General features: G+C 41.5%; 2 long non-coding RNA genes across 3 annotated transcripts in view; one reads left to right on the forward strand and one right to left on the reverse strand.

Annotated features, from left to right (window-relative positions):
* Positions 1-26,597, forward strand: part of LOC310828502 — a 237,072-nt gene that overhangs the window by 140,330 nt on the left and 70,145 nt on the right. The gene's annotated exons all lie outside the window — the stretch shown is intronic.
* On the reverse strand, positions 270-26,241 carry LOC310828461. Of its 2 annotated transcripts, none has more exons than XR_014556903.1 (3): positions 26,103-26,241; positions 5,415-5,551; positions 270-957 (listed from the first exon to the last, which is right to left on the reverse strand). It is a non-coding gene; the product is annotated as an uncharacterized lncRNA (long non-coding RNA). The 2 variants fall into 2 exon arrangements; XR_014556904.1 differs by lacking the exon at positions 26,103-26,241 and adding an exon at positions 6,127-8,741.

Genomic DNA, 26,597 nt, shown 5'->3' on the forward strand with positions numbered 1-26,597 from the left:
GGAGACCACCTGATCATGTTTGCACTTAAAAATAAAAATCACAATTGCAAATTCTATATTGGATTCCTTAAGCACCAGCAATCAGTCAGCCTATTCCTTCCCTCTCACTGTGATTTTAGCTCCAGGCCCCACTTTCCACACTAAGTTTTGGAACAGAGATATTTACAGAACTCCTACTCACATCATTTAAAAATTGTCCCAGCACGACTTGTCCGTGTGCACAAACTGCCTGGGGGGAGGGCTCTCATAAAATGCCTATCATATCAGTATTTTATGTTTAAACACTTTTTATTTCTCCAGACAATGTAAAATACACAAATGTGGCTCCATGAGGAAATGTTACAAAAGAGATGATAAATACGGTAATAAAAGTCGAACATCTCAAAACATTTCACTGGCTCCATGTTCAGAAGAAACTGTTTACACAGAAAAACACACGTCAGGCTGCTTTATTGTTGTTATTGCGTGTTAGATGTTAGAGATGCAATCTGTCTGCTTCACACATAAACTACAGTCTCCAAGTATCTTTGAGCATTGCTTCCAACAGTCAGAGCAAGAGAGGGGGAGGATAATTTAGGAGGATGTTAAACCATCACTTCACTGCAGGAAAGAAGATTGTCTACAATGAGTTTACCACAGGGCAGCGTTCAGTCGAAGCTGATTGAACAAGCAGCTGGCATGAAGCATCCACACTGAAAACATCTGGGAATTGGTGCTGGCCATTGTGTTTATATTGGCCACACTATAATTCCATCAGAGAAGGACAAATTTCCTCAGTCAAGACACAAAGTTAAAATGCTGAAGGTGAACAAGCCAAGCAAATGCCACGTTGGTTAGTTCACCTTTCCACCCTGTGTTTTACACTTCGTCATTCTAAAGGATGACGAAGTTGAACAGTCATGTCTGTACTTCATTTAGGCTGGAGAAATGTCACGACCATCAGAATGTGGCAACTCTCTGGAAGAGGAAAGAGTAAGAGAATTTTGTTAGCAGCAAAAACAAATTTAGCAAGTAGCTCAAGATACAGATCAGAAGCTTAGCTCCTGAAAGGGAAAGATTTATCTTTGGGTTGGTTTTGCTCCAAAACAAAGTCTCTCTAAGTCCAGTGTTGTGGTTTGTGCATTACAGTATTCCCAAGTCGGGAAAGCAGGAGTTTTACAATCTGTTCTTGAAAATCCAGCATTTTATGAAGATTTTGTTAGCAAATACATGACAATCAAGGACCTTTTCTGCTCTATTGGTCCAGTTCCTAACCACAATCTACTGCCGTTTTCCTCAATCCGCTGCAATGCCCAGAAAAAGCTGTTTAGCAAGAGGTGAACTATTAACAAATCAGCAACTCTTAAAAGCCCAGTTCTTATGTTTGCTTTTAATGTGACAGTGTCAAGTGAAAGTCACAATACTACTTTAACTATGTAAGTTTCACATAGTGAATATTTCTTATGTGTGTATACAGTGCAATAAGAAGACCGCTCATAATTGCCTTGTTTCAAAACACCTTTCTCTAGGATTTTATTGATCCATGAAATGAAACTTTAACTGGGATCATTTCAATTAACATATCCAAAGGTGGCAAATTTCCCACACTTGCCCAGAATGTCAGCAGTCGGAATCAATGGAGCAACTCTATATTTTCATATATGATGTATTAAATGTTTGTGTGCATATGTATACATCAGACCAACATAATAGAGATATTAAAATCCAAAAGCAAAATGTCTTGGCTTTTACATACTTTCGCTGCTGTGATGTGAAGGGTACTGGAGTCAAGGGATTCAGCTAGAAGGGTAAAGAAAAAGGGACTTACAGTACAGTGGTACCTCAGGTTACAGACACTTCAAGTTACAGATTCCGCTAACCCAGAAATATTACCTCGGGTTAAGAACTTTGCTTCAGGATGAGAACAGAAATCGTGCTCTGGTGGCAGTGGGAGGCCCCATTAGCTAAAGTGGTGCTTCAGGTTAAGAACAGTTTTAGGTTAAGAACAGACCTCTGGAACGAATTAAGTACTTAACCCGAGGTACCATGGTATATGCATTGAATATGCGATATAACATTGTACCACCAGATTGCGATGTGGTGCTCCGTTTTTCTCTACCCGTTTCCCCTGTTTAAATTTACAGTGCTTTAAATGGAAACATTTCTTTGATGTGCCTAGATCCAGCCAAGGTGGCTGTTGTAATGGAGAATATTCAGAAGTGTGGCATTTGTTGCAGACGTGGAATGCCACGTATTATAGTCCAGGGTGAGGCCCTGTGATAATCTGAACTGAAATGTTTTGTAACTGGCTGTTCCTTTGTGTGTGACTTGATCTATAGATAGCCTTAGCAAGAAGAAGTCTGAGTGGAAGTCCAGATTAGAAAGCATTTATGCATGTATTCTCATCACTGAGCTCCACTTACAACGACTTTGGTAATGCTCTAAGAAAGGACAGGTCACCAGGAATGGCTGTAAAATTCCTGGCTGCTACAACATCTGATTCTGCTCAGTTTCTTTACTCTGCTTTTGTGGGTATTCAGCTACTCAGCTACTTTAGCAAACTTGCTCCAGACCATTTAGAAGATCACCAGCCTTGCAAGTGAGACAGAGAATCCAAATTATAGAGCAATGGTGGTAGAGCAATGGTGGAAGAGTTTCTGTCATGGATCCTTACAGAAATCTGGAATACAGTGTCATTCACAAACCACTGAAAGTACAAACTTAAATTAGCTTAGCCTCACCAAAGCCAAAAAGAATCTCTCTGATTAAAGCACCTGTATGCTGGCTTAAGTAGTTTTTATATCACTTTGTGAATCATACAAAATTAAGTGGCTATAACTATATCTCAGTCTAGAAGTAGAAAATAGACCAGGAAAGCTGTTAGAAAGTCTATAAGCTTGTTATAAATTACTTTGGGTCGATGGAGAGATATGGAATAGCAACATTGTTTGGTTAACTCTATGTGTGGGTTATATCTTATTTTATCTTTATTAAGTTTTACTAGAGATTTTCTTGCCTTTGTATGAGCTGTCAAACATTTATGTTTGGAAGCCTTTTAAGTACATAGGGCCACATTCCATGCAGTCTGATATGAAACAGATTTCCCCTCCCCGAGTGGGTAGGTTTTGTTCAGACTTGTGCAAAAATTAGGAATAATTTCTTCCAAGTTCCTGATCTCAATTCATGTCTAAACCAGATACAAATACATAATGGATTACTTTGTTCATTGAATAAACAACCCACAAATGCAACTTTATCAAGAACATTCCTGTGAAACAGATCTATAAACCTTCTAAATGCAACAAGATCTCATCAGGGATGTTAGGAGTAAATCTTAATTTGTCATTCATGAACACTTCAACCTGCCCCTCTAAATGAATTATGTGCTCCATCATTGACAGGAACGTAACAGACGACACTTTGGAGATACCAAATGAGACTTGTGGGACTGGTTTATTGAACGTTACACAGGTGTTAACTATAGAAGTGGGCTGTATAAGCTCAGCCTTGATGTTGTGCAGAAGCCACAAAGTCAGTGACGAGCTTGTCTCAGTCTGTACTGCTACCTTAGGACCTTTTGTTATTTTCATCTTGAATGCACCTAATTATTATGTAGAGAAGTTCTATTTCTATCCATGGAGAAAGAAATAGGAATGGTGGTATGTGGTGAGTACACAGACACCACAAACCTAGTCCAAAAACCTGTGGGCTTAGGTTCTATATCTCACATATCCTAGATAATATAAACACGCTGAAGTCTCTTCTTAGCTTCACAGTTCAGAAGTTCAACTGTATTGATAGCAGACATCATACCAATGAAATGGCACTTTCATGCCTCTAGAAGGCGCCAGAGAGGAGTCAAATTGGCCGTTCCAGAAGATGCCACCCAAGGATACTGCACAAACAATGAATGAAATTAATTTGAAAGATCTGGTTTGTCCTGATCATATTAACAGATGTGGACCTAAAGATGCAAGTTATCAGTGACTAACAGGTACACCCACTTTTGTGAAGAACAAAGCTCTCCATCATTACAACAGGCAGGATGGTAACCCTGAACCCTAAAGTATGAGTACCTAGTGTGACCTGATATCATCTTGCAGGTGCAGAAAATAATAAAACAAATTGTTCATCTTGTGACAGCAAGATTAGTATAAATGTATGTATTAGTCAATACTGGGAACATATATTAAGCAAAGTATATTAATAAGCTGACATTAATTAAATTGGCAGTACATGTGTAGGAAAGGTTAGACTCCAGATCCATTTATTGCAGTAATAGTCACACCTGCTTCTCCAGCTTTGCACTGGCCCAAGTTGGCATGGATTATAGTTAGAGTAGGTGTAGAGCCGTACCTGTGCAGATTGCACCACTTATTAAAGGCGCTGATGTTTTAAAGAATTGTCAGTGGAATGTTGGAAGGACAATTTTTATCATGATCAGTTGGATCCAATTTCATGTCATGGTTCTAGAACAGAAATCTTCCAGGCCAGAAGAAAACTTCTGGCAAGTAACTCCAACTCAGCTGTGGAAGGCCATTAATCCGATTAATTCGATCCCAAGGTTTCTTGCACCCTTGGACATTAAGTATAAATGCAGTCTTCTTTTCAGCTGTACTAAAAATGATATGCATGGCTTTCAATAAATCTTTATATTATACTGTATTGCAGCCACCCTCTGAGCTGGTTGGGGGAAAGAGTGATATACTAGGCTTGCCATACATCAGGAAAATTCCCGACATGTCCTGTTTTGGGGGTGTAAAAATGGCATCGGGGGTAATGTTGCCGAATCGGTAAAATGTCAGGGGAAACCCAGATGTAACACGGTGGGAAAAACAGAGGAAACAGCTCCAAAGCTCAACAACTTTGGGGGTGTCAAGAATTTTACTTTTTAAAATATGGCAACCATAGATATACTCAAGGCCAGACAATGCATTTCATGGCTGAGCCAGGATTTAATCACGGGTCTCTCATAAACCAAATCCTGCACATCTAACCCTTAAGATAAAGAAGCTTCATGAGTTTAAGAAAGAGTCTGCCTGAAGTAAATATTATTCTCCCAAGATTTCAACATTATTTTGTTTTCCCCCACTCTCTGCTTAATGGCTGGTTTACTGTTTTGTTCTGCTTTGCATAGTTCCTCTTGCCAGTTTTCAGTATGTTTGAGAGCTTTGTTCCAGACCAGTAGCCATGATGGCAGACTGTGGGCAGTGGGGTGAAGCAAAGAAACTTTGGCAAAATACAAAAAATGTATTTACAATGACGATGACAACAAAGGACTTTTTTTAAAAAAGAAGTTTGATAGCTTCCAAATGGAACGAGGATGTGAAAAATGGCAATATACTCTGGATAGAAGCTGTACAGCGTAATATTCTGTTTTAAAACACCCTAATCTAGTAGAGGTCAAAGAAACAAATGGACATAAGAATGCTCACCGTACACGTTCTGTTTGCATCCTGTCAAACAGAGTAATTTTCTATTGGCTATTGAATTTGCCAGGAATTTTGGCGTGTTGGTCTGATGTTGCTTTAGGATTAGCAGAGCTTCTGTGCTCCAAGAACGCCTGGACAACCTGTGCATTTGTAAGAGAACAGATTATTCCAAAGGTAATGTCCCAGTGCCCTTTCTTACAAAGGCAATTTACAGGGGAGATGACGACCTTCCCTCTTCTTGGAGAAGACAGAACATAACTGAAAGTTTGAGAGATTTGCTCAGACAAATATCTATGATAGCAGGCTATGGACAGCAGAGTGAAACAGACATTTTGTGAAATATCCCCCCACCCCAATAGAACAATGGTAATAACATCTGGGAATAAAACATATTCTTTATGATTAAGGTCAGAAGACTGGAATCAAGACAAAGCATATTGCGATATTTTTTATCATCGTGTATATGATCAAAAATTGGCTTCCATTCTACTTTAAATTACTATAAAGACCTGCTTATTTGAACTACTTTCTTTTTTTAAAAAAAGAAGCAATATTTTTCACCCTCTGTATGCAAATCCCGCAGAAATTCAGGCATCCTTTGACATACTCTGCATGCCCTGTATCCTATATACAAGCCTTTTTTTCTAATTTACATGCATTCAGCTGCTTGCTTTATGATTAATATGCTATATATTCACTTTATAGAGATACTTGCCATCCATAGATTGCTTTTGTGGTTAATTCAAGGCCCTTTTCTTTGTCTCCCATCCATTAATCCAATGCACGTGCTAAAGTCTCTCATGCATCAAGAGAAGAATGCTCCCATATTGCCGCGTATGTGATGCTCCTATATCATTAGCCACCCTTCCTGTGTGTTTGTTGTACAGACTTCCTCTGCTTTCCTTTTTGGGCAAATGAGAAGCTGCTGGCTGTTTTGCATTTTTCTGTTCATCAAAATAAGCAAATTAGAAGCAGCAAGCACCACTGAAGAATTTGATGATGGGTTTATAGGGTGGGGAGTGAGTGGGGGAGAGTAAATTAGCTCAAAAAAGTGCTTAGAGACTTTGGAAAAATGGCCTCATAAATCCTCACAAGCAAAACTGGTTCCGGGCCAGGTCTGTGGGACAATGAAACCGAAAGCAGGTTCCAGGGAATGGGGGAATCCCTCATCCCAAATACTTTCCATTTATACTGGACTAGCCAGTTCATCACTCAGCTGTTCAATAGTATGCAGAAAGCTGGGAGTGGAGTTGTTGTCACACAAAAAGGCATTGCATCATGTTTCCACTACAGTCTTGTGTGCCTTGAAAAGCACTCCTATGGGTTTGGGGACTTCCTGGAGTGACTCTACGGGTTGTGGCACAGGGGGCTGCAGTTGGGGGTGGGATTTGGCAGAAATCAAAAGATCCTCATTGGCAGAAGGGAGTCTCTGACACTTTCGTGCCTTCGCCTGTGAAGACACCTACCACAATGTCCGTTCAACTCTCCCTCAGAACAGATTCCAACAGAGGAAAGGGAGCAGGTGAAAGAAGGAAAAATCTAAATGTCGAAACCCGGCGGAATAACGTGCTGTCTTGTAAAAGTGCAACACCCAACGGGAGACCTGGAGAGCATCCTTTGGGGGTGGGGTGGGGTTGGGGGTGGTGACCTTAGGTTGTGGTAGGGAGCAGAAAGGTGGTTTCTGAGGAGATTGCGAGGGAGTTCTGAAGAAATCCTGAGGGAAATTTGTTGAAGAGCTTCAGGGAGGGGATAGCTGAAGCTCCAGGGGAAGAAAAAGAGACTACAGAGAGAGTGAATAAAAAGAACCACGAACAGAGACAGCGCAGGATGTGACAGCAATTTTCTCTACCCCCCTCTCCCATATAGTGTTAATTTAACAGTAGCAGCTCCACAGTCAGGGAGCGACAGAGACTGAGGCCTACAAGCCTCGCCCCAGCCCAGGACTGTGTAGCCAGAGACAGCTCTGAGAGACTCTATAGATAAATAAATTACAACACACATTCCTCCCCCCACTTTTTTACTTTAGTTTAGGGACTCACCGTAAATCTATTTGAATTACCCATATTGCTCCTTTCCTCCCCCTCTTGTCAAATAATAAATCCTTTGGTTGATTTGATTGACACCCTATGCCCTTTTAAAATGTGTTTTTTTGTGGGGGGAGGGGTTATTGGGTTGTTGTTTTTATTTTGACTATATACTTTGTGGTTTTATATTTTGATTTTGTTCTGTGAACCACCCTGAGACCTCCGGGTATAGGGCAGTATATAAATTGAACAAATAATAATAATAGCAGTCGTCCCCCCGTCCCCCCCCCCGCCCTCCATTTTATGAAGTTGCCACTGGTTTCTTTCCTACATTGTGTTAGGGAATGTGGAGCTTATGGGCTGAAAACAGCACACACTGTTTTGGGTCCGTCATAGATGCCATTGTGGCCTATGGATTCCCCACCTCCATTGTCATATCACTGTGGCGGAACTGAGCCCAATCAGTGGTACCAATGAGGTCATTTTAGATTTTAGGTTTGTGAGCTGGCTCTGCTGCATTTGGGGTCTGTCCTGCTCATTCTGTGGCATGGGGCCCTGGACCTCTATCCCAAAGTCCTGCCCTGAACATACCAGAGCCCAATCCCAGTTGCCCAACATGAAATTTAATCTTAATAATGCAGGACACATCTCAAAGAAAGTGGACATCAAGTGAATTAGCTACTTGCTTTTTGGCAAAGAAAGCACGGGAGCGATGCTGGCATATCAAGGGCAATTGCACAACTACAGTATATTGTTCCAGATTGGAGGCAGAAAGGTTGTTTTCAGAGGTCCCTCCACCTGCAAAATGCTCTCCTCTCTCTCCCAGGTGCCTCCATTTACACATTTTTGGTGCCAGGTGAAACACATCCTCTCAGGTCTTCACTTGTTAACCATCTCTATAGCTGTTGCTGTGGTAACCACTGACAAGGCAAATTAAGAAGGGCCTATTTAGTGGTAGCTACAATAGTTGTTCCTTCACATGTTAAAGTAATAAGAATTAGCAGTTGCTCAGATTTGTCTCTAGCACTGATCAAAATATAGTTGTAAGGCAGATAGCCAAGTCAAGAGAGACAAGTTAGGCTCTGCATGGCTGTTGCCTGCCAGATCTACCTCTGCTGGGTGCAAACTTATGAGTTTCAACATTGCACTGCACTTCTAAACAACGCATAACAATTATCGGAGTTATAGTCCAAAAGTATCTGGAAGACAAGAGGTTCCCCGACTCTGGTTTAGACCGAAGATATATCAACTACGACACTATCAACAGCAGATGTCAAGGAACTAGATCCACGTTCTTCTATTAAAGGTAAGAAAAATACATATGTTATGAACATCATTTACTGGAATAATAAGAAATGTTAACTAGTGACAACTTGAAAAACAATATGCAAGTGAGCATGTTTGCTCAGTGCCCACTAGGCAGGTCTTTGCAAGCTGTGATTTTCAGCATACTACTGGGAATTTAACTTATTTTCTTTACAAGCACCTACTTGTAAGGTCCCTCAGTAGCACAGTGGTTTTTCTTGAGCTTAGCGTGTCATGCGCGTAAAGGCAGTGACTATTTTCCCAACACGCTCCAAACAATTTGAAGCTTTTTGCTAGAATAACAAATTAGTACTCACCGTAGCCAAACCCACAAATATTTGTATAATTAAACAGCAAGCTTAGAAGTCAGAAAGGGGAAAGTGTTCTCCAGTAGTTCATGGCGCCAAGTGGATTTCTCCCCCTATCCTGCTAGATTTAGTTAGATTAGCCAATCTGATAGATAGGGCAACCCTAAACATATTAAACAGTACTTTGAAGCATTCCCTTTCAGGAATGTTTAATTCAACACTTGCTTTGATATTTGGAAGGTCTGAAAAACACTGAAGGTGGTATTTAAATAAGTTCTGATCTGGCACATAGACCTTGAGGCTTTATTGAATTTTAGAGGGTAAGAATAATGAAATGCTAGATTAGAACAAAGGAAAAACAAAAGAACCAAGGTGACTTTTTTGCATTAATCCCATACTCAGGATTCTATTAACCTACTAAGGGATATGATAGCCAAGGGGTTCATTCACACAGTTTGCTTTGTTCTAATTGGTTGTAGGTTCAGGTTTCACATAACTTGCCTCTTGTCAGCTAAGTGGTAGTGTCAGCTGGGTGATATAGTCTTCAGCCTTTCTTGTTGTAAAGAGTTGTTTGGCCAGTTTATCTGAATGTGGTGCTAGCTGCATGTGTGGTTGCAGTGGTTTTCAACTAATTCCAGAAACTTAAATATGCCAGAAAATTTACTGAAATTCAGGTGCTAAACATTGGTGCGTAATTGCCTATGAAGCCAGCACAATAATGCTGTAACTCTGACAGAACATAATGTTTTGCAATGATATGCAGATGTTGATATGCACCATCATAAGCATTTATGTGCTGGTCACAGGACTGAGCTGATACTCATGACTAAAAGTTCCAGCCTCAGTGGTTGCTAAATCAAGCTTCTGATCTTTAACACAAAGTCAGGTTATTGAGCTACTATGGTTCTGAGTGTTACGGCAACATTGGAAATGCTCCATGGTTGAGGATGAACAAATCTGGATCCCTTCCAGTCGGGATTCAGGCCTCATCATGGGACTGAAACTGCCTTGGTCACACTGGTTGATGATCTCCGGCGGGCTAGGGACAAAGGTGAGAGCTGTTTCCCAGTTCTGCTGGATCTCTCAGCGGCGTTTGATACCATCGACCATAACATCCTTCTGGACCGCCTTGAGGGGCTGGGAGCTGGGGGCACTGTCCTACAGTGGTTCCGCTCCTTCCTCCTGGGCCGTGTTCAGAAAGTGGTGGTGGGGGATGAGTGTTCAGACCCCTGGGCTCTCACTTGTGGGGTGCCTCAGGGTTCTGTCCTCTCCCCCATGCTTTTCAACATTTACATGCAGCCGCTGGGAGAGATCATCAGGAGGCTTGGGCTGGGTGTTCATCAGTATGCAGATGATACCCAGCTCTACCTCTCTTTTAAATCAGAACCAGTGAGGGCAGTGAAGGTCCTGTGTGAGTGTCTGGAGGCGGTTGGAGGATGGATGGCGGCTAACAGATTGAGGTTGAATCCTGACAAGACAGAAGTACTGTTTCTGGGGGACAGGAGGCGGGCAGGTGTGGAGGATTCCCTGGTCCTGAATGGGGTAACTGTGCCCCTGAAGGACCAGGTGCGCAGCCTGGGAGTCATTTTGGACTCACAGCTGTCCATGGAGGCACAGGTCAAATCTGTGTCCAGGGCAGCTGTTTACCAGCTCCATCTGGTACGTAGGCTGAGACCCTATGTGCCTGCGGACTGTCTTGCCAGAGTGGTGCATGCTCTGGTTATCTCCCGCTTGGACTACTGCAATGCACTCTACGTGGGGCTACCTTTGAAGGTGAATCGGAAACTACAACTAATCCAGAATGCGGCAGCTAGACTGGTGACTGGGAGCGGCCGCCGAGACCATATAACACCGGTCTTGAAAGACCTACATTGGCTCCCAGTATGTTTCCGAGCACAATTCAAAGTGTTGGTGCTGACCTTTAAAGCCCTAAACGGCCTCGGTCCAGTATACCTGAAGGAGTGTCTCCACCCCCATCACTCTGCCCGGACGCTGAGGTCCAGCGCCGAGGGCCTTCTGGCGGTTCCCTCATTGCGAGAAGCAAAGCTACAGGGAACCAGGCAGAGGGCCTTCTCGGTAGTGGCGCCCACCCTGTGGAACGCCCTTCCAGCAGATGTCAAAGCGATAAACAACTACCTGACATTCAGAAGACATCTTAAGGCAGCCCTGTTCAGGGAAGTTTTTAACGTGTGATATTTTATTGTATTTTTGGTTTTTATGGAAGACGCCCAGAGTGGCTGGGGAGGCCCAGCCAGATGGGCGGGGTATAAATAATAAATTATTATTATTATTATTATCTGCAAGGTTATCATGAAAAAACCTGCTGTTTGAAGGGTCATAGCACAATTTATGATGTAGAGACTATATGTGCTAGTCAAAGAATTTCTAATGCCTGTGGTGTGACTAGGAAGAGTTCCACCATGAGATAAAGATATTTGAATTACTTGGCTGTTCACTTGCTTCCACTTTGGAAGGCATTATGAGAATAGGCCTTTGAGCTTGGTGGAGAGACAAAACATCAATGATGAAAACTCACAAGAGTTCGGGGGGGGGGGATTTAGGTTTCAATATCATTAAGGCACATACAAATCCATTCAGGTTGTAAACATGTTATACAGTCTCACATATTGTGATTGTGCTCACTTATCATTTCACCTGCATGTACCTACTCTAATCCCCTTCCTTTGCAACTGAGGAGAAACAACAAAGCTAGGTTTGGTGATGTTCCAATCTTAAGATATATGCTTTTAAGTCTTAACAGTTCAATCCTATACATTTCTACTTAGAAGTAAGGGCCACAAAGTACAATGGGGAATAGGGTTGTATCCAATAGATTGTATTTAATTAAATTTTACTCAGAATGGACCTACTGAAATTAATGGATGTAACTAATGTACAGAGGTGTAAAATTTCCAGAAACGTTGAAGCTGTTGGGGGGGGGGGCATTGATTGTAAATTCTAATTATTTAATTGATTTTTTTAATCAGAACCAACTTGCTGCAAAGTGAGGCCTTATTTGTGTTTTGTGTCATCAAACCCACTCCTTGTTTTTTGCTGATTTGCCTCATAGTGGGACAGACACTTAGCATACTACTTGCCTCTGTCCCCAGTCTTATGCCCCCTCTGCATATTACATCTATTAGCCTCATTGTCTCCATATGTTACTAATGTAGGCTATTTTGTCTAACCCAGATTAAAGCATACTGTATATGGAAATCAGGGACGCGGGTGGCGCTGTGGGTAAAACCTCAGCGGCTAGGACTTGCCAATCGCATGGTCGGCGGTTCGAATCCCCGCGGCGGGGTGCGCTCCCGTCGTTTGGTCCCAGCGCCTGCCAACCTAGCAGTTCAAAAGCACCTCCGGGTGCAAGTAGATAAACAAGGACCGCTTACCAGCGGGAAGGTAAACGGTGTTCCGTGTGCTGCGCTGGCTCGCCAGATGCAGCTTGTCACGCTGGCCACATAACCCGGAAGTGTCTGCGGACAGCGCTGGCTCCCGGCCTATAGAGTGAGATGAGCGCACAGCCCTAGAGTCTGGCAAGACAGGCCTGAACGGGCAGGGGTACCTTTACTTTTACCTATATGGTGATCAGTAAATCTCATAACTAGAACTCATAAACTAAAATTCTTCTCTTAACCTAAAATTATTTTCAAGAAAGGAGAATACATTATTCTAAAATGGTTTTTCATGAAAAAAAGTATAGTAAACCGAAAATTCAGGGTGAAAGTCTTCTAGAGCATTTATGGTAGAGCACAGAAAATAAACTAGCTGGGGCTTTAACTGAAAGGAGCAACTATGTATGGATTTACATTATAATGCAAGCCAAGTCAGGTCCTCTATAATCATAGACCATGAATAGTCCTTCACGGCTGAATATGAAAAGGATGGTTTGCTTTTCATTCCTGTTCCAAAAAACAGTGGCCCATTTACAATTTGTGACATTAAACCCTGATAGCCACACAAGCTCATTAGCACTGGATTAAGAGAGATTAAATACTATGATAACTCAGATTCTGAAGTCCCATGCCTCCCTGACCATATTGGTTCCGCATGTTCTCTCACGTGTTCTCTCACTAGGCAGAGCTGCTGTTTGTCACTCTGTAGTGATAAAGGGGAGACATCATCCTACTGCTGCCTTTCTGTTTGATAAGGCAACGGTGGAAGCATTGGGTCCTGCAGCCAGCCCAATGCAAGTGCATGATTTATTGAATAGATGGTCCCTCTGATAAAGTTAATAGGTTGTGCTCTTATTGACACAGCCATTCACTTAGGACCCATATGCTTGCACAATGATAGCTGTGCAACCACACACCACTTTATGTTCCCTAACAAACTCTCTCACCATCTGGTGCTGAATGCACCTTCAAACTGTGCACCTTAACATTCAGGGAGAGAGAAACTCTATCTGGGGCAGGCAACTTACTGACTTCCCAGACCTGGGAGCCACTCACCCACAGAGCCTTGGTCTTGTCAGGATTCAGATTCAGTTTGTTAGCCCTCATCCAACCCACCACTGCATCCAGACACCAGTCCAGGGCCTTTTTAACCATTCCCAGTTCAGAGAAAGAGAGTTGGCTACCATCAGTTTACTGGTGGCACCTTGCTCCAAACCTCCTAATAGTTTAGTGGGCTCAAGCCTATTGAGTTCTCTTCCAACTGAGGCTTCTTCCTTGATGAACTTCAGGTGCATGAGTAAGACTGTCTTGTTCCAGCCATCATAAAAACTAAAATCGTTTTATAAGTTATTCTTTTATTGGCTCATTTTCTGTCTATTGTTTTTATGTACACGATTTTGAAATGTGAATAATGAAGTGGTATATACAAGTTGTAAATAAAATAAATAAATAACATTACAGCCAGGCAAATGCATCTGGAAAGACATGGAGCAGGACCAGTCAGTGGTGTAGTGATGCATTTCCCTTTTTTTTGGGGGGGGGGCAAAGCATGGCTGGCCACCATAAATTGAAATATTATGCAAATCTAGCAGAGAGAAAAAACAAGGCACGCTGTTCATTAAAGGTTTTATTTTCTACAAAGGAAAGGAATCCCAAATAGGTGAATAACAAATTTTGACAAAATTTGACACAAATTCCTCCCCACTATGTTGTGGTAGAAGTGGCAGCTGCTGAGGTTGTTTTTTGTTAACATCCCCAAGGACACCTACACTGGTTTTAACCAATTTCATTGCAGTGGGTTCTTTCAATGAATAGTGGTGGGTTGTGATAGTAACAGCCTGAGATGTCTAGTTCTCGTGCAAAACTGTACCCCTGGGCTGATTTCCAGGACTGATGGGTTCATTTAATACTATAGTGTAAGTTCATTATATGGACATTATCTGGAGGGTATATAATCCTTGCCCTGTAAGGCATCTGACAAAATATGCTCAACACAAAGGTGGCTTGGGACCATTACATAGTTCACAATTAGCCTACTGTTTTATTCAGCCCTAGCTGGCAGGATAACACCATCATTAATTTTACTTTCCTTATGAAACAGCAGCACTTCGTTACAGATACAGGCCCTTCCCCGCCCCCAGGAATGGGGACGTGTTCCTTTAAGAGGTTTGGACTATCTACCTGTCCCAGAACCGCCAAACAGGTGCAACTTCCAGATGAAGATAAAAAAAAAGCAAAGCACAACATTTTCGGAAACTGAAGACTTGGTGAAGGAGGATTTTTCCCCTTCTAATTTATTTTTAAAAATCCATACACTCTGTATTGAACACAACAACAACAGATGTCCTAGGAGTGAATGCAGGGCTGTAATTCACTCTTAAGGTTCTGTTGCTGTTCATAAACTGCTCAAGCGCTTTATGACATAAGCAGAGTCCCTCAAGTGAATTACAGCCATCTATCCACTTTGGGACCATACATTATCATATGTAACTGGCAGCCAAGATACAGTTGGCTCATGTCACAGACTGGCTTTGCAAGCAGATTTCTAATAAGGCAGAAGTGAATTTGTAACAGTAGGAGGAAGCTTATTTTTTATTGCACCCCACCCCTTTTATTAGGAGGGACAGGAGAGAGCAGAGCTTCCACAAGTTTCCTAGCAGGCTGAAAGATAGTGATTTGGGGGTGGGTGGGTAGGAATCTCTCTGCTAGATATACCAATGAATGAACTGTGGCTGCTTTTAAATCTTTCACGTCCCATGAAGCCGTCATTTCACTTGCCCTGACTGCTTTGCATGATAATGGTGGAGCTGTACATTATACATATGAAGTGATATGTGGAACAGGTGTTCTGTCCCACAGCAGGTTAAAATGGGCCATATTCCTTTGGGAAATAGACATTTCACAGCAACAATAACAACAACGAAAGAGGGACCCAGATGGAAGATATTTCTGTATCAGTGAAGCTTTAATATCGCCATCTAATAAAGATTTAAGATGTTTCTCATTCTAGCACAGTTTTCAACTTATGCCTGAGAATTACACCAGATACACCATTTTGTCAAATGCAGTGGCATGCACAAATAATTGACCTATCACAGCTTTATCATCAGCAATAAACAAATGCATTTTATTATTGGTTTCCTTTTTTTTTTTTTTTAGTCCCCAAGGTGAAGTTTCAGAGTGTTACACAGTCAGATTCTATAGGCTGTAACAAGGATGGGGAACTTTTTTCATCCCAAGGGTTATAATGCCGTTGGGACAAACCAGTCGTGTTATTGTCCTTAACTACTCGGCTGCAAACCCATCCCATTAGAATTTGTCACAGAGAACAACCACATGTCTGTTTCCTGCACTCTTATTTGGGTGTATTAAGCAGTGAGAACATGAAACCCCCACTCTGAAACTGTAGAGTCTGCACAGTTTTGCCATATGCAGTTTAGCTTGCATGTGGAGAACCAGTGTGTTGTAGTGGTTAGTGTCAGACTGGAATGGGGGGTATCTGGTGTCAAAGCCCACTTTAGCTATGAAGTTCAAAGGGTGATCTTGGGTCAATCTCTCCCTCCCTCCCTCCCTAACCTACCTCACAGGGTTGTTGTTAAGAAGATGGTAGGGGGAGGAGAACCTCAGAGTTCCTTGAAAGGCAGGTTAAAAATTTAATATGTATGCACCGATGAAGCACATCTGCTGAATTAGAAGACTGGGGTCACAATTCCATTAACATGGATAGGAAAAAGGCAATGCAAAATTACCAGTGCATTAGGGGAAGATTTTATACTGCTTCCCCTGCTCCACAAGGCATTATTTTCCCTCCCGTCCAGGAACAGCAACAGTTCCTGGGATGGAGTGTACATACCAGGCCTCTTCCTTGCACAATCATGAAAACTACATGGACTTCCAAGTAGTATCCAACTAAGTTTGACTCAAAGAAGATCAATTGATTTCAGTGGGTCTGCTCTGAGTGAGGGTGTTATGGGGTGTTAGCGAAGGGGTAGTATCTCTGGTAGAGAATATGTTGTGCTCCTTCTATGGTAATTTGACCACCTTTGCTCCCCAACCTGCACTCAGCTCTCACCCGTAGCTCCTATAAGCTGTCAGCATGTAACGGCCACACCCTGGGAAATGGCTTTGATTGACAGGCTAAACCAGGGGAGGGTAGCCGATGGGTCTCAAGCTCCTGTTGAGTTAGCGACTTCCCCTATATGCGAGGACAGGTTCCAGCAGATTGAAGACCAATAGTGGGTCCAACAGTCAAGAAGGTAGCTACTGCATGTGTTGTAGAGGGAAGTGAGGGGCAGATGGGGCTTGTCAACCTGGGAAGGTAGCTCAACTAGGAAAAGGAAAACTGATCCTAAACTTCCTCTGCCTTGTAGCTTTACTCATTCATTAAAAAAGTCTTTGGGAGTAAACCCCGAGGAAAAATCTGTACCCGTTGCCCTGTGGGAAATCTTTGGGGAAGGAAAAGGCTAAGGAATAAACCCTACACAAATCCAGTGTGGAGTCCCTAAGATGGTTGGGTGGCATATTGTGTGCCTCCTTCCAGCAACTCCTGCAACCAAGCTGGTGGCAAATGTATTGCTCTGCTTTTCTTTGGACCCCATCAGCAAGGCCAAGAGGTGGGTCTTTTTGTTTGGGCAGCCCAGGCTTGTGCACCATAAGAAAGGTCACTTCAGTGTTGCTAATGCAGCAAAACAACGCGGGAGGCAGCAAGTACAAGTTACCAGTCTTTGCTGCCACAGCAGGCTCTGTGATTCTTCAGTGGTTTGGTTTCATCCCTGGAAATGCACTCCATTGTCTCTCAAGACAGACAGATGCCAACAACTCTGAGCGAAACCTGGTTGAATACTATCCCAAGTATGTACCACTGCTGATGTTAACTTACAGCAAAAGTTCTTTAGAAGGGAGCATAGGTGAGTTATGTATTGCCCTTTCTTGCCCCCTTGCCGTACTGCGTCTCAGCCACTGTATTTCCTACTCCTTCCTGGAGATGCAAATTTCCCCCTGAAAGTAAATTTTTAAAAACCAATTTTATTCTGTGACCAGGATTAACCCCTACCAGAAGAATGATGACATAAAAACATGTGTGTGTCTTAGCATGTGTATGTGGTAGAGGGAAGGCACTAGCTCACAGTTTTCGCCCATCCATATTGTGCTTTAAATCTCCTCCCCACCCACCAATCATTTTGTAAGAATTCATCATGACCTGGGCTGGATCATGCCATGTCTCACCTAGCTTTCGTGGTGACACTGTAGTGACAATGCTGTCCTAGCATTCTGTTCTGTTGATTTAATTGCCAGTATAACAGCTATGGGATCAGGTTGGGACTGACATTAACACACACACACACGTGTCTCCACTATCAAAACATGTTCTATAGATTATTTCATAGGTCACTAAGTAGCCTACTTTATATACCAAAGTGCTGGCATTGCACAGAACCTTAGACTCAGTGGCACATAAATATTCAAGCGTGGGTAGCCTGCAAAAAATTGTAAAGATGAAATAAGGAAGGTGTGAAGTTAGAGGCTTGATTTATATGAGGGAAACTTGCACTGCGAATATTGCTGTGGGCCTGGCTCCTAGAGACAAGATTTGTTAGTACAAACTGTCTCTAAATATTTATGCTCCGCTAAATAATTGCTAAATAATTCCAGTTCTCAGCTGGAAATTCAGGATTTGGACTAGCTGAAATTAGTCATGGAGTAAAATGGTATATTGGTATTTTATACAGCAGGACTCTTATCCAATGACACTTGTAAGTTTCAGGATATAATTAATATCCCTTTATAAAGTGCTCTCTATGGCCTGACACTGGAGCACTTCTTTGAGAAGTATTTCGTTGAAATAAATGAAGCACTTAAAGGCAATATATTCAGGGTTATTTATCTGAGAATTATTAAAGACATTTACATTTTCTAGCTCCAACTGTATGAACTTCACTGCATAACCTTCTTCGCTGTAGTCCCAATTTGATATTGTGTGTGTGTGTGTGTGTGTGTGTGTGTGTGTGTGTTTGAGAGAGAGAGAGAGGGAGAGAGGGGCGCACTAATGAAAGAGAGACAAATGATTCTATTACTGTCTTTAGGGCACTTTTTCAATGATCCATTTTGCCACCCTTGCCGATAGTTTCTGGGCTCAAGATTAATGATAGGTCCTCTCTAAGGGGTATTTTTATAGAGAGACTCTAGAAGAAATGATTTTTTATGAACATACAGCCATTCATTCAAAGTACCAGAGAAACAGACACAGCAATAATTGCTCATGACTAGGGTACTGTGGTAACAGGATTATTCTAAAATTAAAATCCAGAAACAAAGCAGCATTAAAAGAGATATGGTCAAAGTTGGGAATATTCAGGTAACAAAGTAAGATAAAAAATCTTTAGAGTATGAACCACTGAAAATTGAAGAATTAAGCATCTCTCCCAGCTCCACTAAAGTGAATGCTACTATAGTTAAAATACATTCTGCAGCCTGTTCATGTACTTACATCTTTATTTACTAATAAAGTGAACTAGGTGTAGCAGCAGTTAAAAAAACAGATCTGTTGCTGTTATGTCTTGCATCAGTCTGAGATACCCGACGAGTTCTTCTTTTTCCTTTTTTGCATGGGTTGGCATTATAGGGTTCTTGACTAGAGCTAACAGCCCCTTGTCTTGACTGTAGTAAACCCACCCAGTGGTAACCAATTTGTAAGCTGCCCTGGGAATATTTATATTGAAGGGCAATGTATTAGAAAATCAGATTAATTAGTTAATCTAGTTTAAATAGATTAAAAATTAGATAAAATTTTAAAATTTAGAGAGGAACTTTGGATACTTTCAGGCTACAGCATACAACAGAGACTAATCTTCTGGAGCTGTTACATATATTTGAATATTTATGCAAAAAAAAAAACTCCTTTATGAAGTCTCAAATGCTCCAAATCTAGCTTAATCAATTAAACAAACATTAAATGTGTTTGAATATCTTCTCTCTTTCTCTTATCAATATAACTCTCAAATGCTTTCCCTTCACCGCCCAAGGTGATGAAAAATAGATTCATTTACTCTCTAACTGCTCATAATTGTGGTTTCAAGAAATTTTCTTCCGATTTTTGAAGCCACAAGTAGACTTTATGTGGCTCTAAAGCTGCAGTTGGTTTTCATCCCACAATACTCAAGGGTATCACTCTCCTTCAGGCAGCTATTGTTTGCAATCAGAAGATAAAGGCACTCTTGATAACACTCCCATAATCATGTTAATATTAATACTTTGGTAGATACTTTATCCTCTAGTGATAGATTTAAACAGTTCAGGGTCCCCCGCCTCTTATGTTCAAATCCTTACGAACAAAGCATTAGCAACTTGATCCACAGATCAGGGCAAAGGGGGTTATTCTCACAACATGTAAGCACAGTATACCCATATATCTGTGCAATGGCTGTATAACTATTTCTTACAGAGAGAACATGAATTTTCCGCTGCCTGTGCAGTCTAAGCACCATTTGTTTCCTATAATTTCTACAAGCTGATCTGCATCTTCTGAAGAAAAACAAACATGAGAGAGCCTTTCTGGGACTGCACTACTTTACAAGGACAAAAGGGGCAAAGGTGTTTCACATAAAAAGGACCTATAGATAGAAAAATAACACATCTGGGGAAATGACTGTCTCACTGAAAATGTGCCAAGTCTGAGGGCTTTTTGGTTTGTGGAAATTGACACAATTATCCTGCCAGGGGGATTCTGGAACTTGTGGTGGTAGTTACCTCTGCTGTTGGAATTGATATTTCCCTGCAAAACTGGAGAGAACCTGTTGCCACATCCACTGTTTTCACCCATTAATATGCTAGGTTGTTGGGGGGTGGCAGGGGAGGTGGGCGATGGAGGCAGGTGTTCAACATTTAAGTGGAGCAAGGCCCTATTTGACTTGTACCTCTGAAGGAAATTCATCTTCTGCCTTCCATCTTCCACCAGACATTTGGTTTGTAGATACATTCTCCCCCTCCTCGTTTAATCCCCATAACAGTCCTGTGAGATAGGCTAGGCTGAGAGACAAGGTGAGCTTCACGGCCAAGTGAGGATTTTAATCCTGGTTTCGCAGGTCCTAGTTTAACACGCTGACCATTAGATCAAACTGTTCAACAGCCTGCTCAATAATCTGGTCCTGGTCAAAAACAGCTTCAATTTCAGTCATCAGAAAGAAAACTAATCAAGTGTGAGACCAACTATAGATATTCTTGACTGTTCTGCAACTATTTAGGGGAGTTTTTAATGTTTGAAGTTTTATTCTGTTTTTAGTCCTCTGTTGGGAGCTTTCCAGAGTGGCTGGGGAAACCCAGCCAGATGGGAGGGGTATTATTAGAGTTTAAAAACCTTTTGGATAGGAGATGGCATGGCAGAACACATGGAAGCAGTAGCTGATGGAAACTAATAGGTGCTGAATGAACAGACAGGGCAAGGAAGATAACAGGGCAAAAAGAAATAGGCTCACTGGCAGATGAGTGGAGGAGCTTCTTAAACCTGACTGTAAGCTTATAAGTAGATCTGATGCACTTAGGCCTGCAGATTAAAATTAGCTAATATATATATATATATACAGCCATATTCCATACCACTTTTCGTATCAGGATAACAACATCACAGCCTGTGGGGCTATCTGCTTCTAGAAGAGGTGACTACGTTATTAGAGAGCATTCTTTGTAGTGCACCCAAAAAGCAGGTCTCTGTTTCTTCTGGTGCCTGGTGTGTATATTGATGTTGGTATACCCCCCCAAAACCTCTGCTGAGCCGTGTACAAAATTCCAGCTGTTTGGCATTTAACCAGGTTTGTGTTTCCGTCAGGACAATAAGGCACAGTGGAGACTATAGAAGGCCTTAGTGTCTTTTGGATATATGTTTTATTTACACATATATAACCAGAAGCTTTCAATGGAGGGGCTCACAGCAGCAACACCCAAAAACGTGCTAGCTTACTCCATAGTAGCAGCATCAGCATCCTTTCTGTGCAACCTCTTTTGATGTGCAGGGCACATCACAACCTAACTGTTCCTCTTTGCTTCCTGGTTACTTCACTGCCAACCCTCTTCACTAAACTAAACCCTTTTTATATACAGAGAAAGGCAGGGAGGATTCCATTCATTTGTATTCTAAAACCCATTTCCCTTTGGTGCTTTGAACTCCTCATGGCTAATCCCCCAGGTGGTCATCTCACAAAGAGATTTGGACTAGGACTTCAGTGTCCAATACGCAACCTAGGAAGTGTGCCTGCTTAAATAGCTTTTACATGTGCTAAGAACAGAAGATTACACTGGTCAACAACAAATTTGTTGTCTGCATTTTTTCAGTTGATTTAGGATGAATCTGATGTGCTGAATCCAAAAATCACATTGGTTTTGCTCAATCAGGTCAAGTTTTTGAGCTATGGCCACATGTTGTTTTTTTACGTTTTTGTACACTTGTGTGGTGCATTTTAGAAGAAGTTGGTGGGGGTAAAATGCCATGTCGAATAATTGTTTTGATTGGAAATGATTATTTTAATGACAAGAAGTATTCAGGTCCGATAGTTCTGGGTGATTATGTCGAAAAGGGATCAGTTTGAAGTCATAAAATCTTGAAATCTTCCATAATTTGGTGCGGCAAAGCATAAAGTTGGGGGATCAAAACTAAGTTAATCCTGATCTTCAATCAGCACATCGTCCTGTAGCTCATTGTGATGAAATTCCAGTGCGTATCTTCGGAGAACTTCCTGACATTAGTGACGAAGATGCCTCCAGTGTTGAAGGAGATGAAGAAGAAGAAGTGGTTCTTGAAGATGATGCTCCACATCCATTTTCCCAAAAGGAGTTGAATGATCTAGTTCACGACCTCAGCTTGTCAAAGGACTCTGCCGAACTGTTGGCATCCAGATTGAAGGAAAAAAGCCTCCTCTCTGACAGTGCTCGCATCAGCTTCTTCCTCAACAGGTATCAAGAGTACCTCCGTTTTTTCTCGGAAGAGAAGGACTTGGTGTACTGTGCAGATATTGCGCAGCTTCTGCTCAAGCTTGGAGTGCCACAGTACGAACCCAAAGATTGGAGACTGTTCACTGACAGCAGCAAGCGATCACTGAAATGTGTTCTGCTACACAATGGCAACCAGTTTGCCTCTATACCCCTGGCTCATTCGACTACACTGAAGAACTATGAAGCGGTGAAGTATGTGCTGGAGAAAATTGGTTATGATCAGCATAAGTGGTTTATTTGTGTTGACCTGAAGATGGTGAACTTTTTGTTGGGACAACAGTCTGGCTTCACCAAGTACCCATGTTTTCTGTGCATGTGAGATAGTAGGGACCATCATTACACAAAGAAGGACTGGCCTGTGCAGGAGGAATTGGTGCCTTGCAAAAAAAAAAAAAGGAACATCATCAACGGGCCTCTGGTGGACAGAGACAGAATACTCTTCCCACCGCTGCACATCAAGCTCGGCTTAATCAAGCAGTTCACCAAGGCTCTGGGCAAGGATGGTGACTGCTTCACTTACTTGTGCCAGGCTTTTCCAGGATTGACCATAGAGAAGTTGAAAGCTGGCATCTTTGACGGTCCTCAGATCTGTCAGCTCATCAGAGATCCAGAATTCGGAAAGTCAATGAACGAAGTGGAACTGGAAGTGTGGAAGGCATTTGTTCTGGTAGTGAAGAACTTTCTTGGCAACAATAAGGCCAGAAACTACGCAGAACTTGTCAACAACATGCTGACTGCTTTCAGAAACCTGGGCTGCAACATGAGCGTCAAGATGCACTACCTATTTTCACATATGGACTGGTTTCCTGAGAACCTGGGTTTAATGAGTGACGAGCAGGGGGAGAGATTCCATCAGGACATAAAAGAGATGGAGACCAGGTATCAGGGTCGCTGGGACGCAGTCATGATGGCTGACTACTGTTGGACTCTGAAGAGAGACCTTCCTGCTGCTGAGCATTCCAGGAGTTCCAAGAAACAGAAGTTCAAGCCCTGAAGTTTGAAAAATGGTTAAGCAACATGCAATTCACGTGTACTTACCTTTATCAATGCCCACCATTCAGTTTACAGTAAACCTGACCTGATGGAGAGAAACGGATGCCATTTCCTGATTCAGTAGTGCAAAAATACCCTAAATCAGTTGTAGAAATCTAGACAACATTCAAAAAGTAAAAAATTGTTGCCCAGTGTTATTAGTGGGTAATGCCCTATTACACACTTGGGTCTGCTATTTCCTCTAAGGAAATTAGCTTTGACACCCCCTAAATTCTACCCCTATAAATCTATAACAATATGATAATCTCTAGCAAACACTATAGATACCTCAGATTGTCTTTTCTTACTCACCAGTGTTATTCATGTGCTGTCTGTGTTGAGTGACACTTGCTAACCCACATCCACATTACACCCTCATCAGGTCTCTATATCAATTTCACTGTGCCAGGGTTGCTAGAGATATGGCAGTGGGTGCTATCAGTTTGCTGAAATAACAACTGATTTTGTTGCTCACTTTCCTAATTACTTGCATACATATTGAATGAGACAACCAAACCTCCTTTTGTCAATCTGCCCTAAAATACTTGGTTTATAGGGGTTATTGGCAATCCTATGGCTCTACCACTCGAGATAATACCAATTCCACCCACAAAGTGCTCTGGTGCAGTGCTCTAGTGTCCTGACCATCTGTTTTGTGGAATGTGATAAAATCTCTTCTATAGGGCCTCAGTTCTAAACATGACTTCATAGCACTTCAAACCACACAATCTGACAGGATGAGTGGCACTGCTAAAAACCTGCAAGTGAAGCTTATTTTTAAAATGTTGGGGCTATTCCAGTAATTACATTTATCTTATGACAAAGACAACTATGATGTGTGAAATAACTGTCAAGATCAAGTATAAAGGAATGCAGAATTCATCAATAGGGGCATGCTGATAAAGTAATTACCTTATTATTTGGTGAAAATGACCTCATTTGATATTGATCAGTTGGCCTTGATAGACCCACAAAGTGAAAACTATGTAGAAGGTTGAGTGGAGATCTTTTGGTGTACAGCAAATTTTCTGTCTGAACTTTGCTCAGAGGAAAGTTGAGGTTGTTAAGTCGTGTACTGGAAGTCATATACTGGAACATGTCTGGAACTCTTAGGAATATTCATTTCTGTTTTAGTGGCATTGACCTGCTTCAAAATTAGTAGGAAACCATGGTTTCCTCCTCTGTGAACAAATCTACATATGCACTCTCCCATCTGCTTTCTTTTTCTTTTTTATGTCAGAAGAGGAGCTTTTGCTTTTAAACTAACCACCGTTTCCCATGTTACTCAAATCCAGGGAACTGTGCTTAATTTCAACTAAGGTTAGTAAGAACAAGCCAGGATCAAACCTTAATTTCTTATCGCTTTTGAAGGTTACTAGGACTACAGAGAGTTCACAAATAACCTGATTGTAATGGTTTACAAGTACCCAATGTATTGGTGGAACTATAGCTTTGGATCTATAGTGGACAATTGAGAATATCCAGTATTGTGAACTAGAAGTTAAAAACATACATAGCAATCAATCAACTTTATGGTCACAAATAAGATAGTGTTGCCCAAAACTAGGACATGTCAGGAATTTTCCTGACATATGGCAAGCCTAGACTAAGATCCTTGTCCATTGGGAGGCTATTTTTGTGCCTTCCTATAGTGAATATAAAGTGTGCTTTGCTGTTCAAAACAGCTGGTGAGCATTCTTTTGTGATCTTTGTCCCTATTCTATAGAACTTGGTCCATTATTTCCCATTTCCAAGAAATATTGTGTGTCCACAGTCTTTTAAAGTGACATTTTTGTCAGTTTTTTAACTTTGATTTTCAAACTGTCCAAGTTACTTAATATGTAACTCTTTTGATTACTATTACTATTGTATTACTATCGTACAGTATTTCAATATTCCTAGTTGGGTAGGAATGCCAAATACAGTGGGCCTGCCACTTACGTGTAATTTACTTAGGCGGTTATGACTGAAAAATGAATGAATGGAGAGCAAGGAAAACCCATCACAGAGAAAGCTTGTTAGTTCCTCTGCCTTGCTTTCTGGGCTCTGAGAAGGTCACATGAGGGAAAGCCACTTGCATGACCTGGTAAATGAGGCAGAGGGCTTGGCCTGCTCTGGACAAGTAGGGATGGTCATGCAGGGGGTGGTTCCAGGGGCTTCCTAGCTTTTCATGATTTTGCTGTTGTGCATGAACCCTTGCATAAGTGGCAGGCCCACTGTACTATTATTTGTGTATGTGTTTGTGTATTCAGATTAAATCTGTGGATTTCTATATTGTATGCTTCCATGTGTAAAGGATTTAAAATTTAAGAGTTTGGATTCTGGGTGGCAACTGAACCAATAAGACAAAATAGAAAGCTACAGTAATAAACACAGGCACAACCTCTTAATTAAGGAATATGGAATATAGCACATCAAAGGGAAAACTTTTACCTATTATTAATTATGACAATAATTTCTATCTCATAACATTTCACATAGCAACTGTCACCAAGAAGATCTACATTTTGAGCTGATGGCACATCTATCAGTTTTTATCCACACAGACACAGACACACTTTCACACAGAGCTTATTACTATTTCATCTTCCCTTCCATCAGCTTTCTAAAATCTTGATTCCACAAGACGGTGAAATATGGGTCTACCTTTAAACATATGAATCAGCCCAAATGCTCCAAGAATTAGACAGAGACACATTGAATTGGGGCCCCAAACTCTATATGATGTACTCACTCACTGCCCTTCTATTTAAGTGTAGGTAAATTATAATAGCTTCGCAGTGCTTAGCGCATGTAATAACTTGACCTAGAAAACATCTCTTTGGCAAGTTCCCACAGAGCATTCTTTATTATGAACTTTATTAATAAATAAGTGCTGTTATCAGTCTTTGATCATGGCTATCTTTTAGTTGAAGTTGATCCATCTCCATTATTCACAGTTGTGAAATTGCTTGGATTGCAAAACAAAGTATTTGATGAGGAGTCATTACAAGACATGAGAAATTAAATGACACTTCAAAAGTTACATGTAAAGTAGAGTGAACTGGGTAGCCTATATTGATAGGAATCTGATTCTATAATTTGGCATCATAAAAATAGCTTAAATCGGAGGCTAACAGCTAAAGCCCCATCTTACAAGAC

Source organism: Podarcis gaigeae (assembly GCF_964106915.1).
Source record: "Podarcis gaigeae genome assembly, chromosome: 12".
Taxonomy (NCBI): Eukaryota; Metazoa; Chordata; class Lepidosauria; order Squamata; family Lacertidae; genus Podarcis; species Podarcis gaigeae.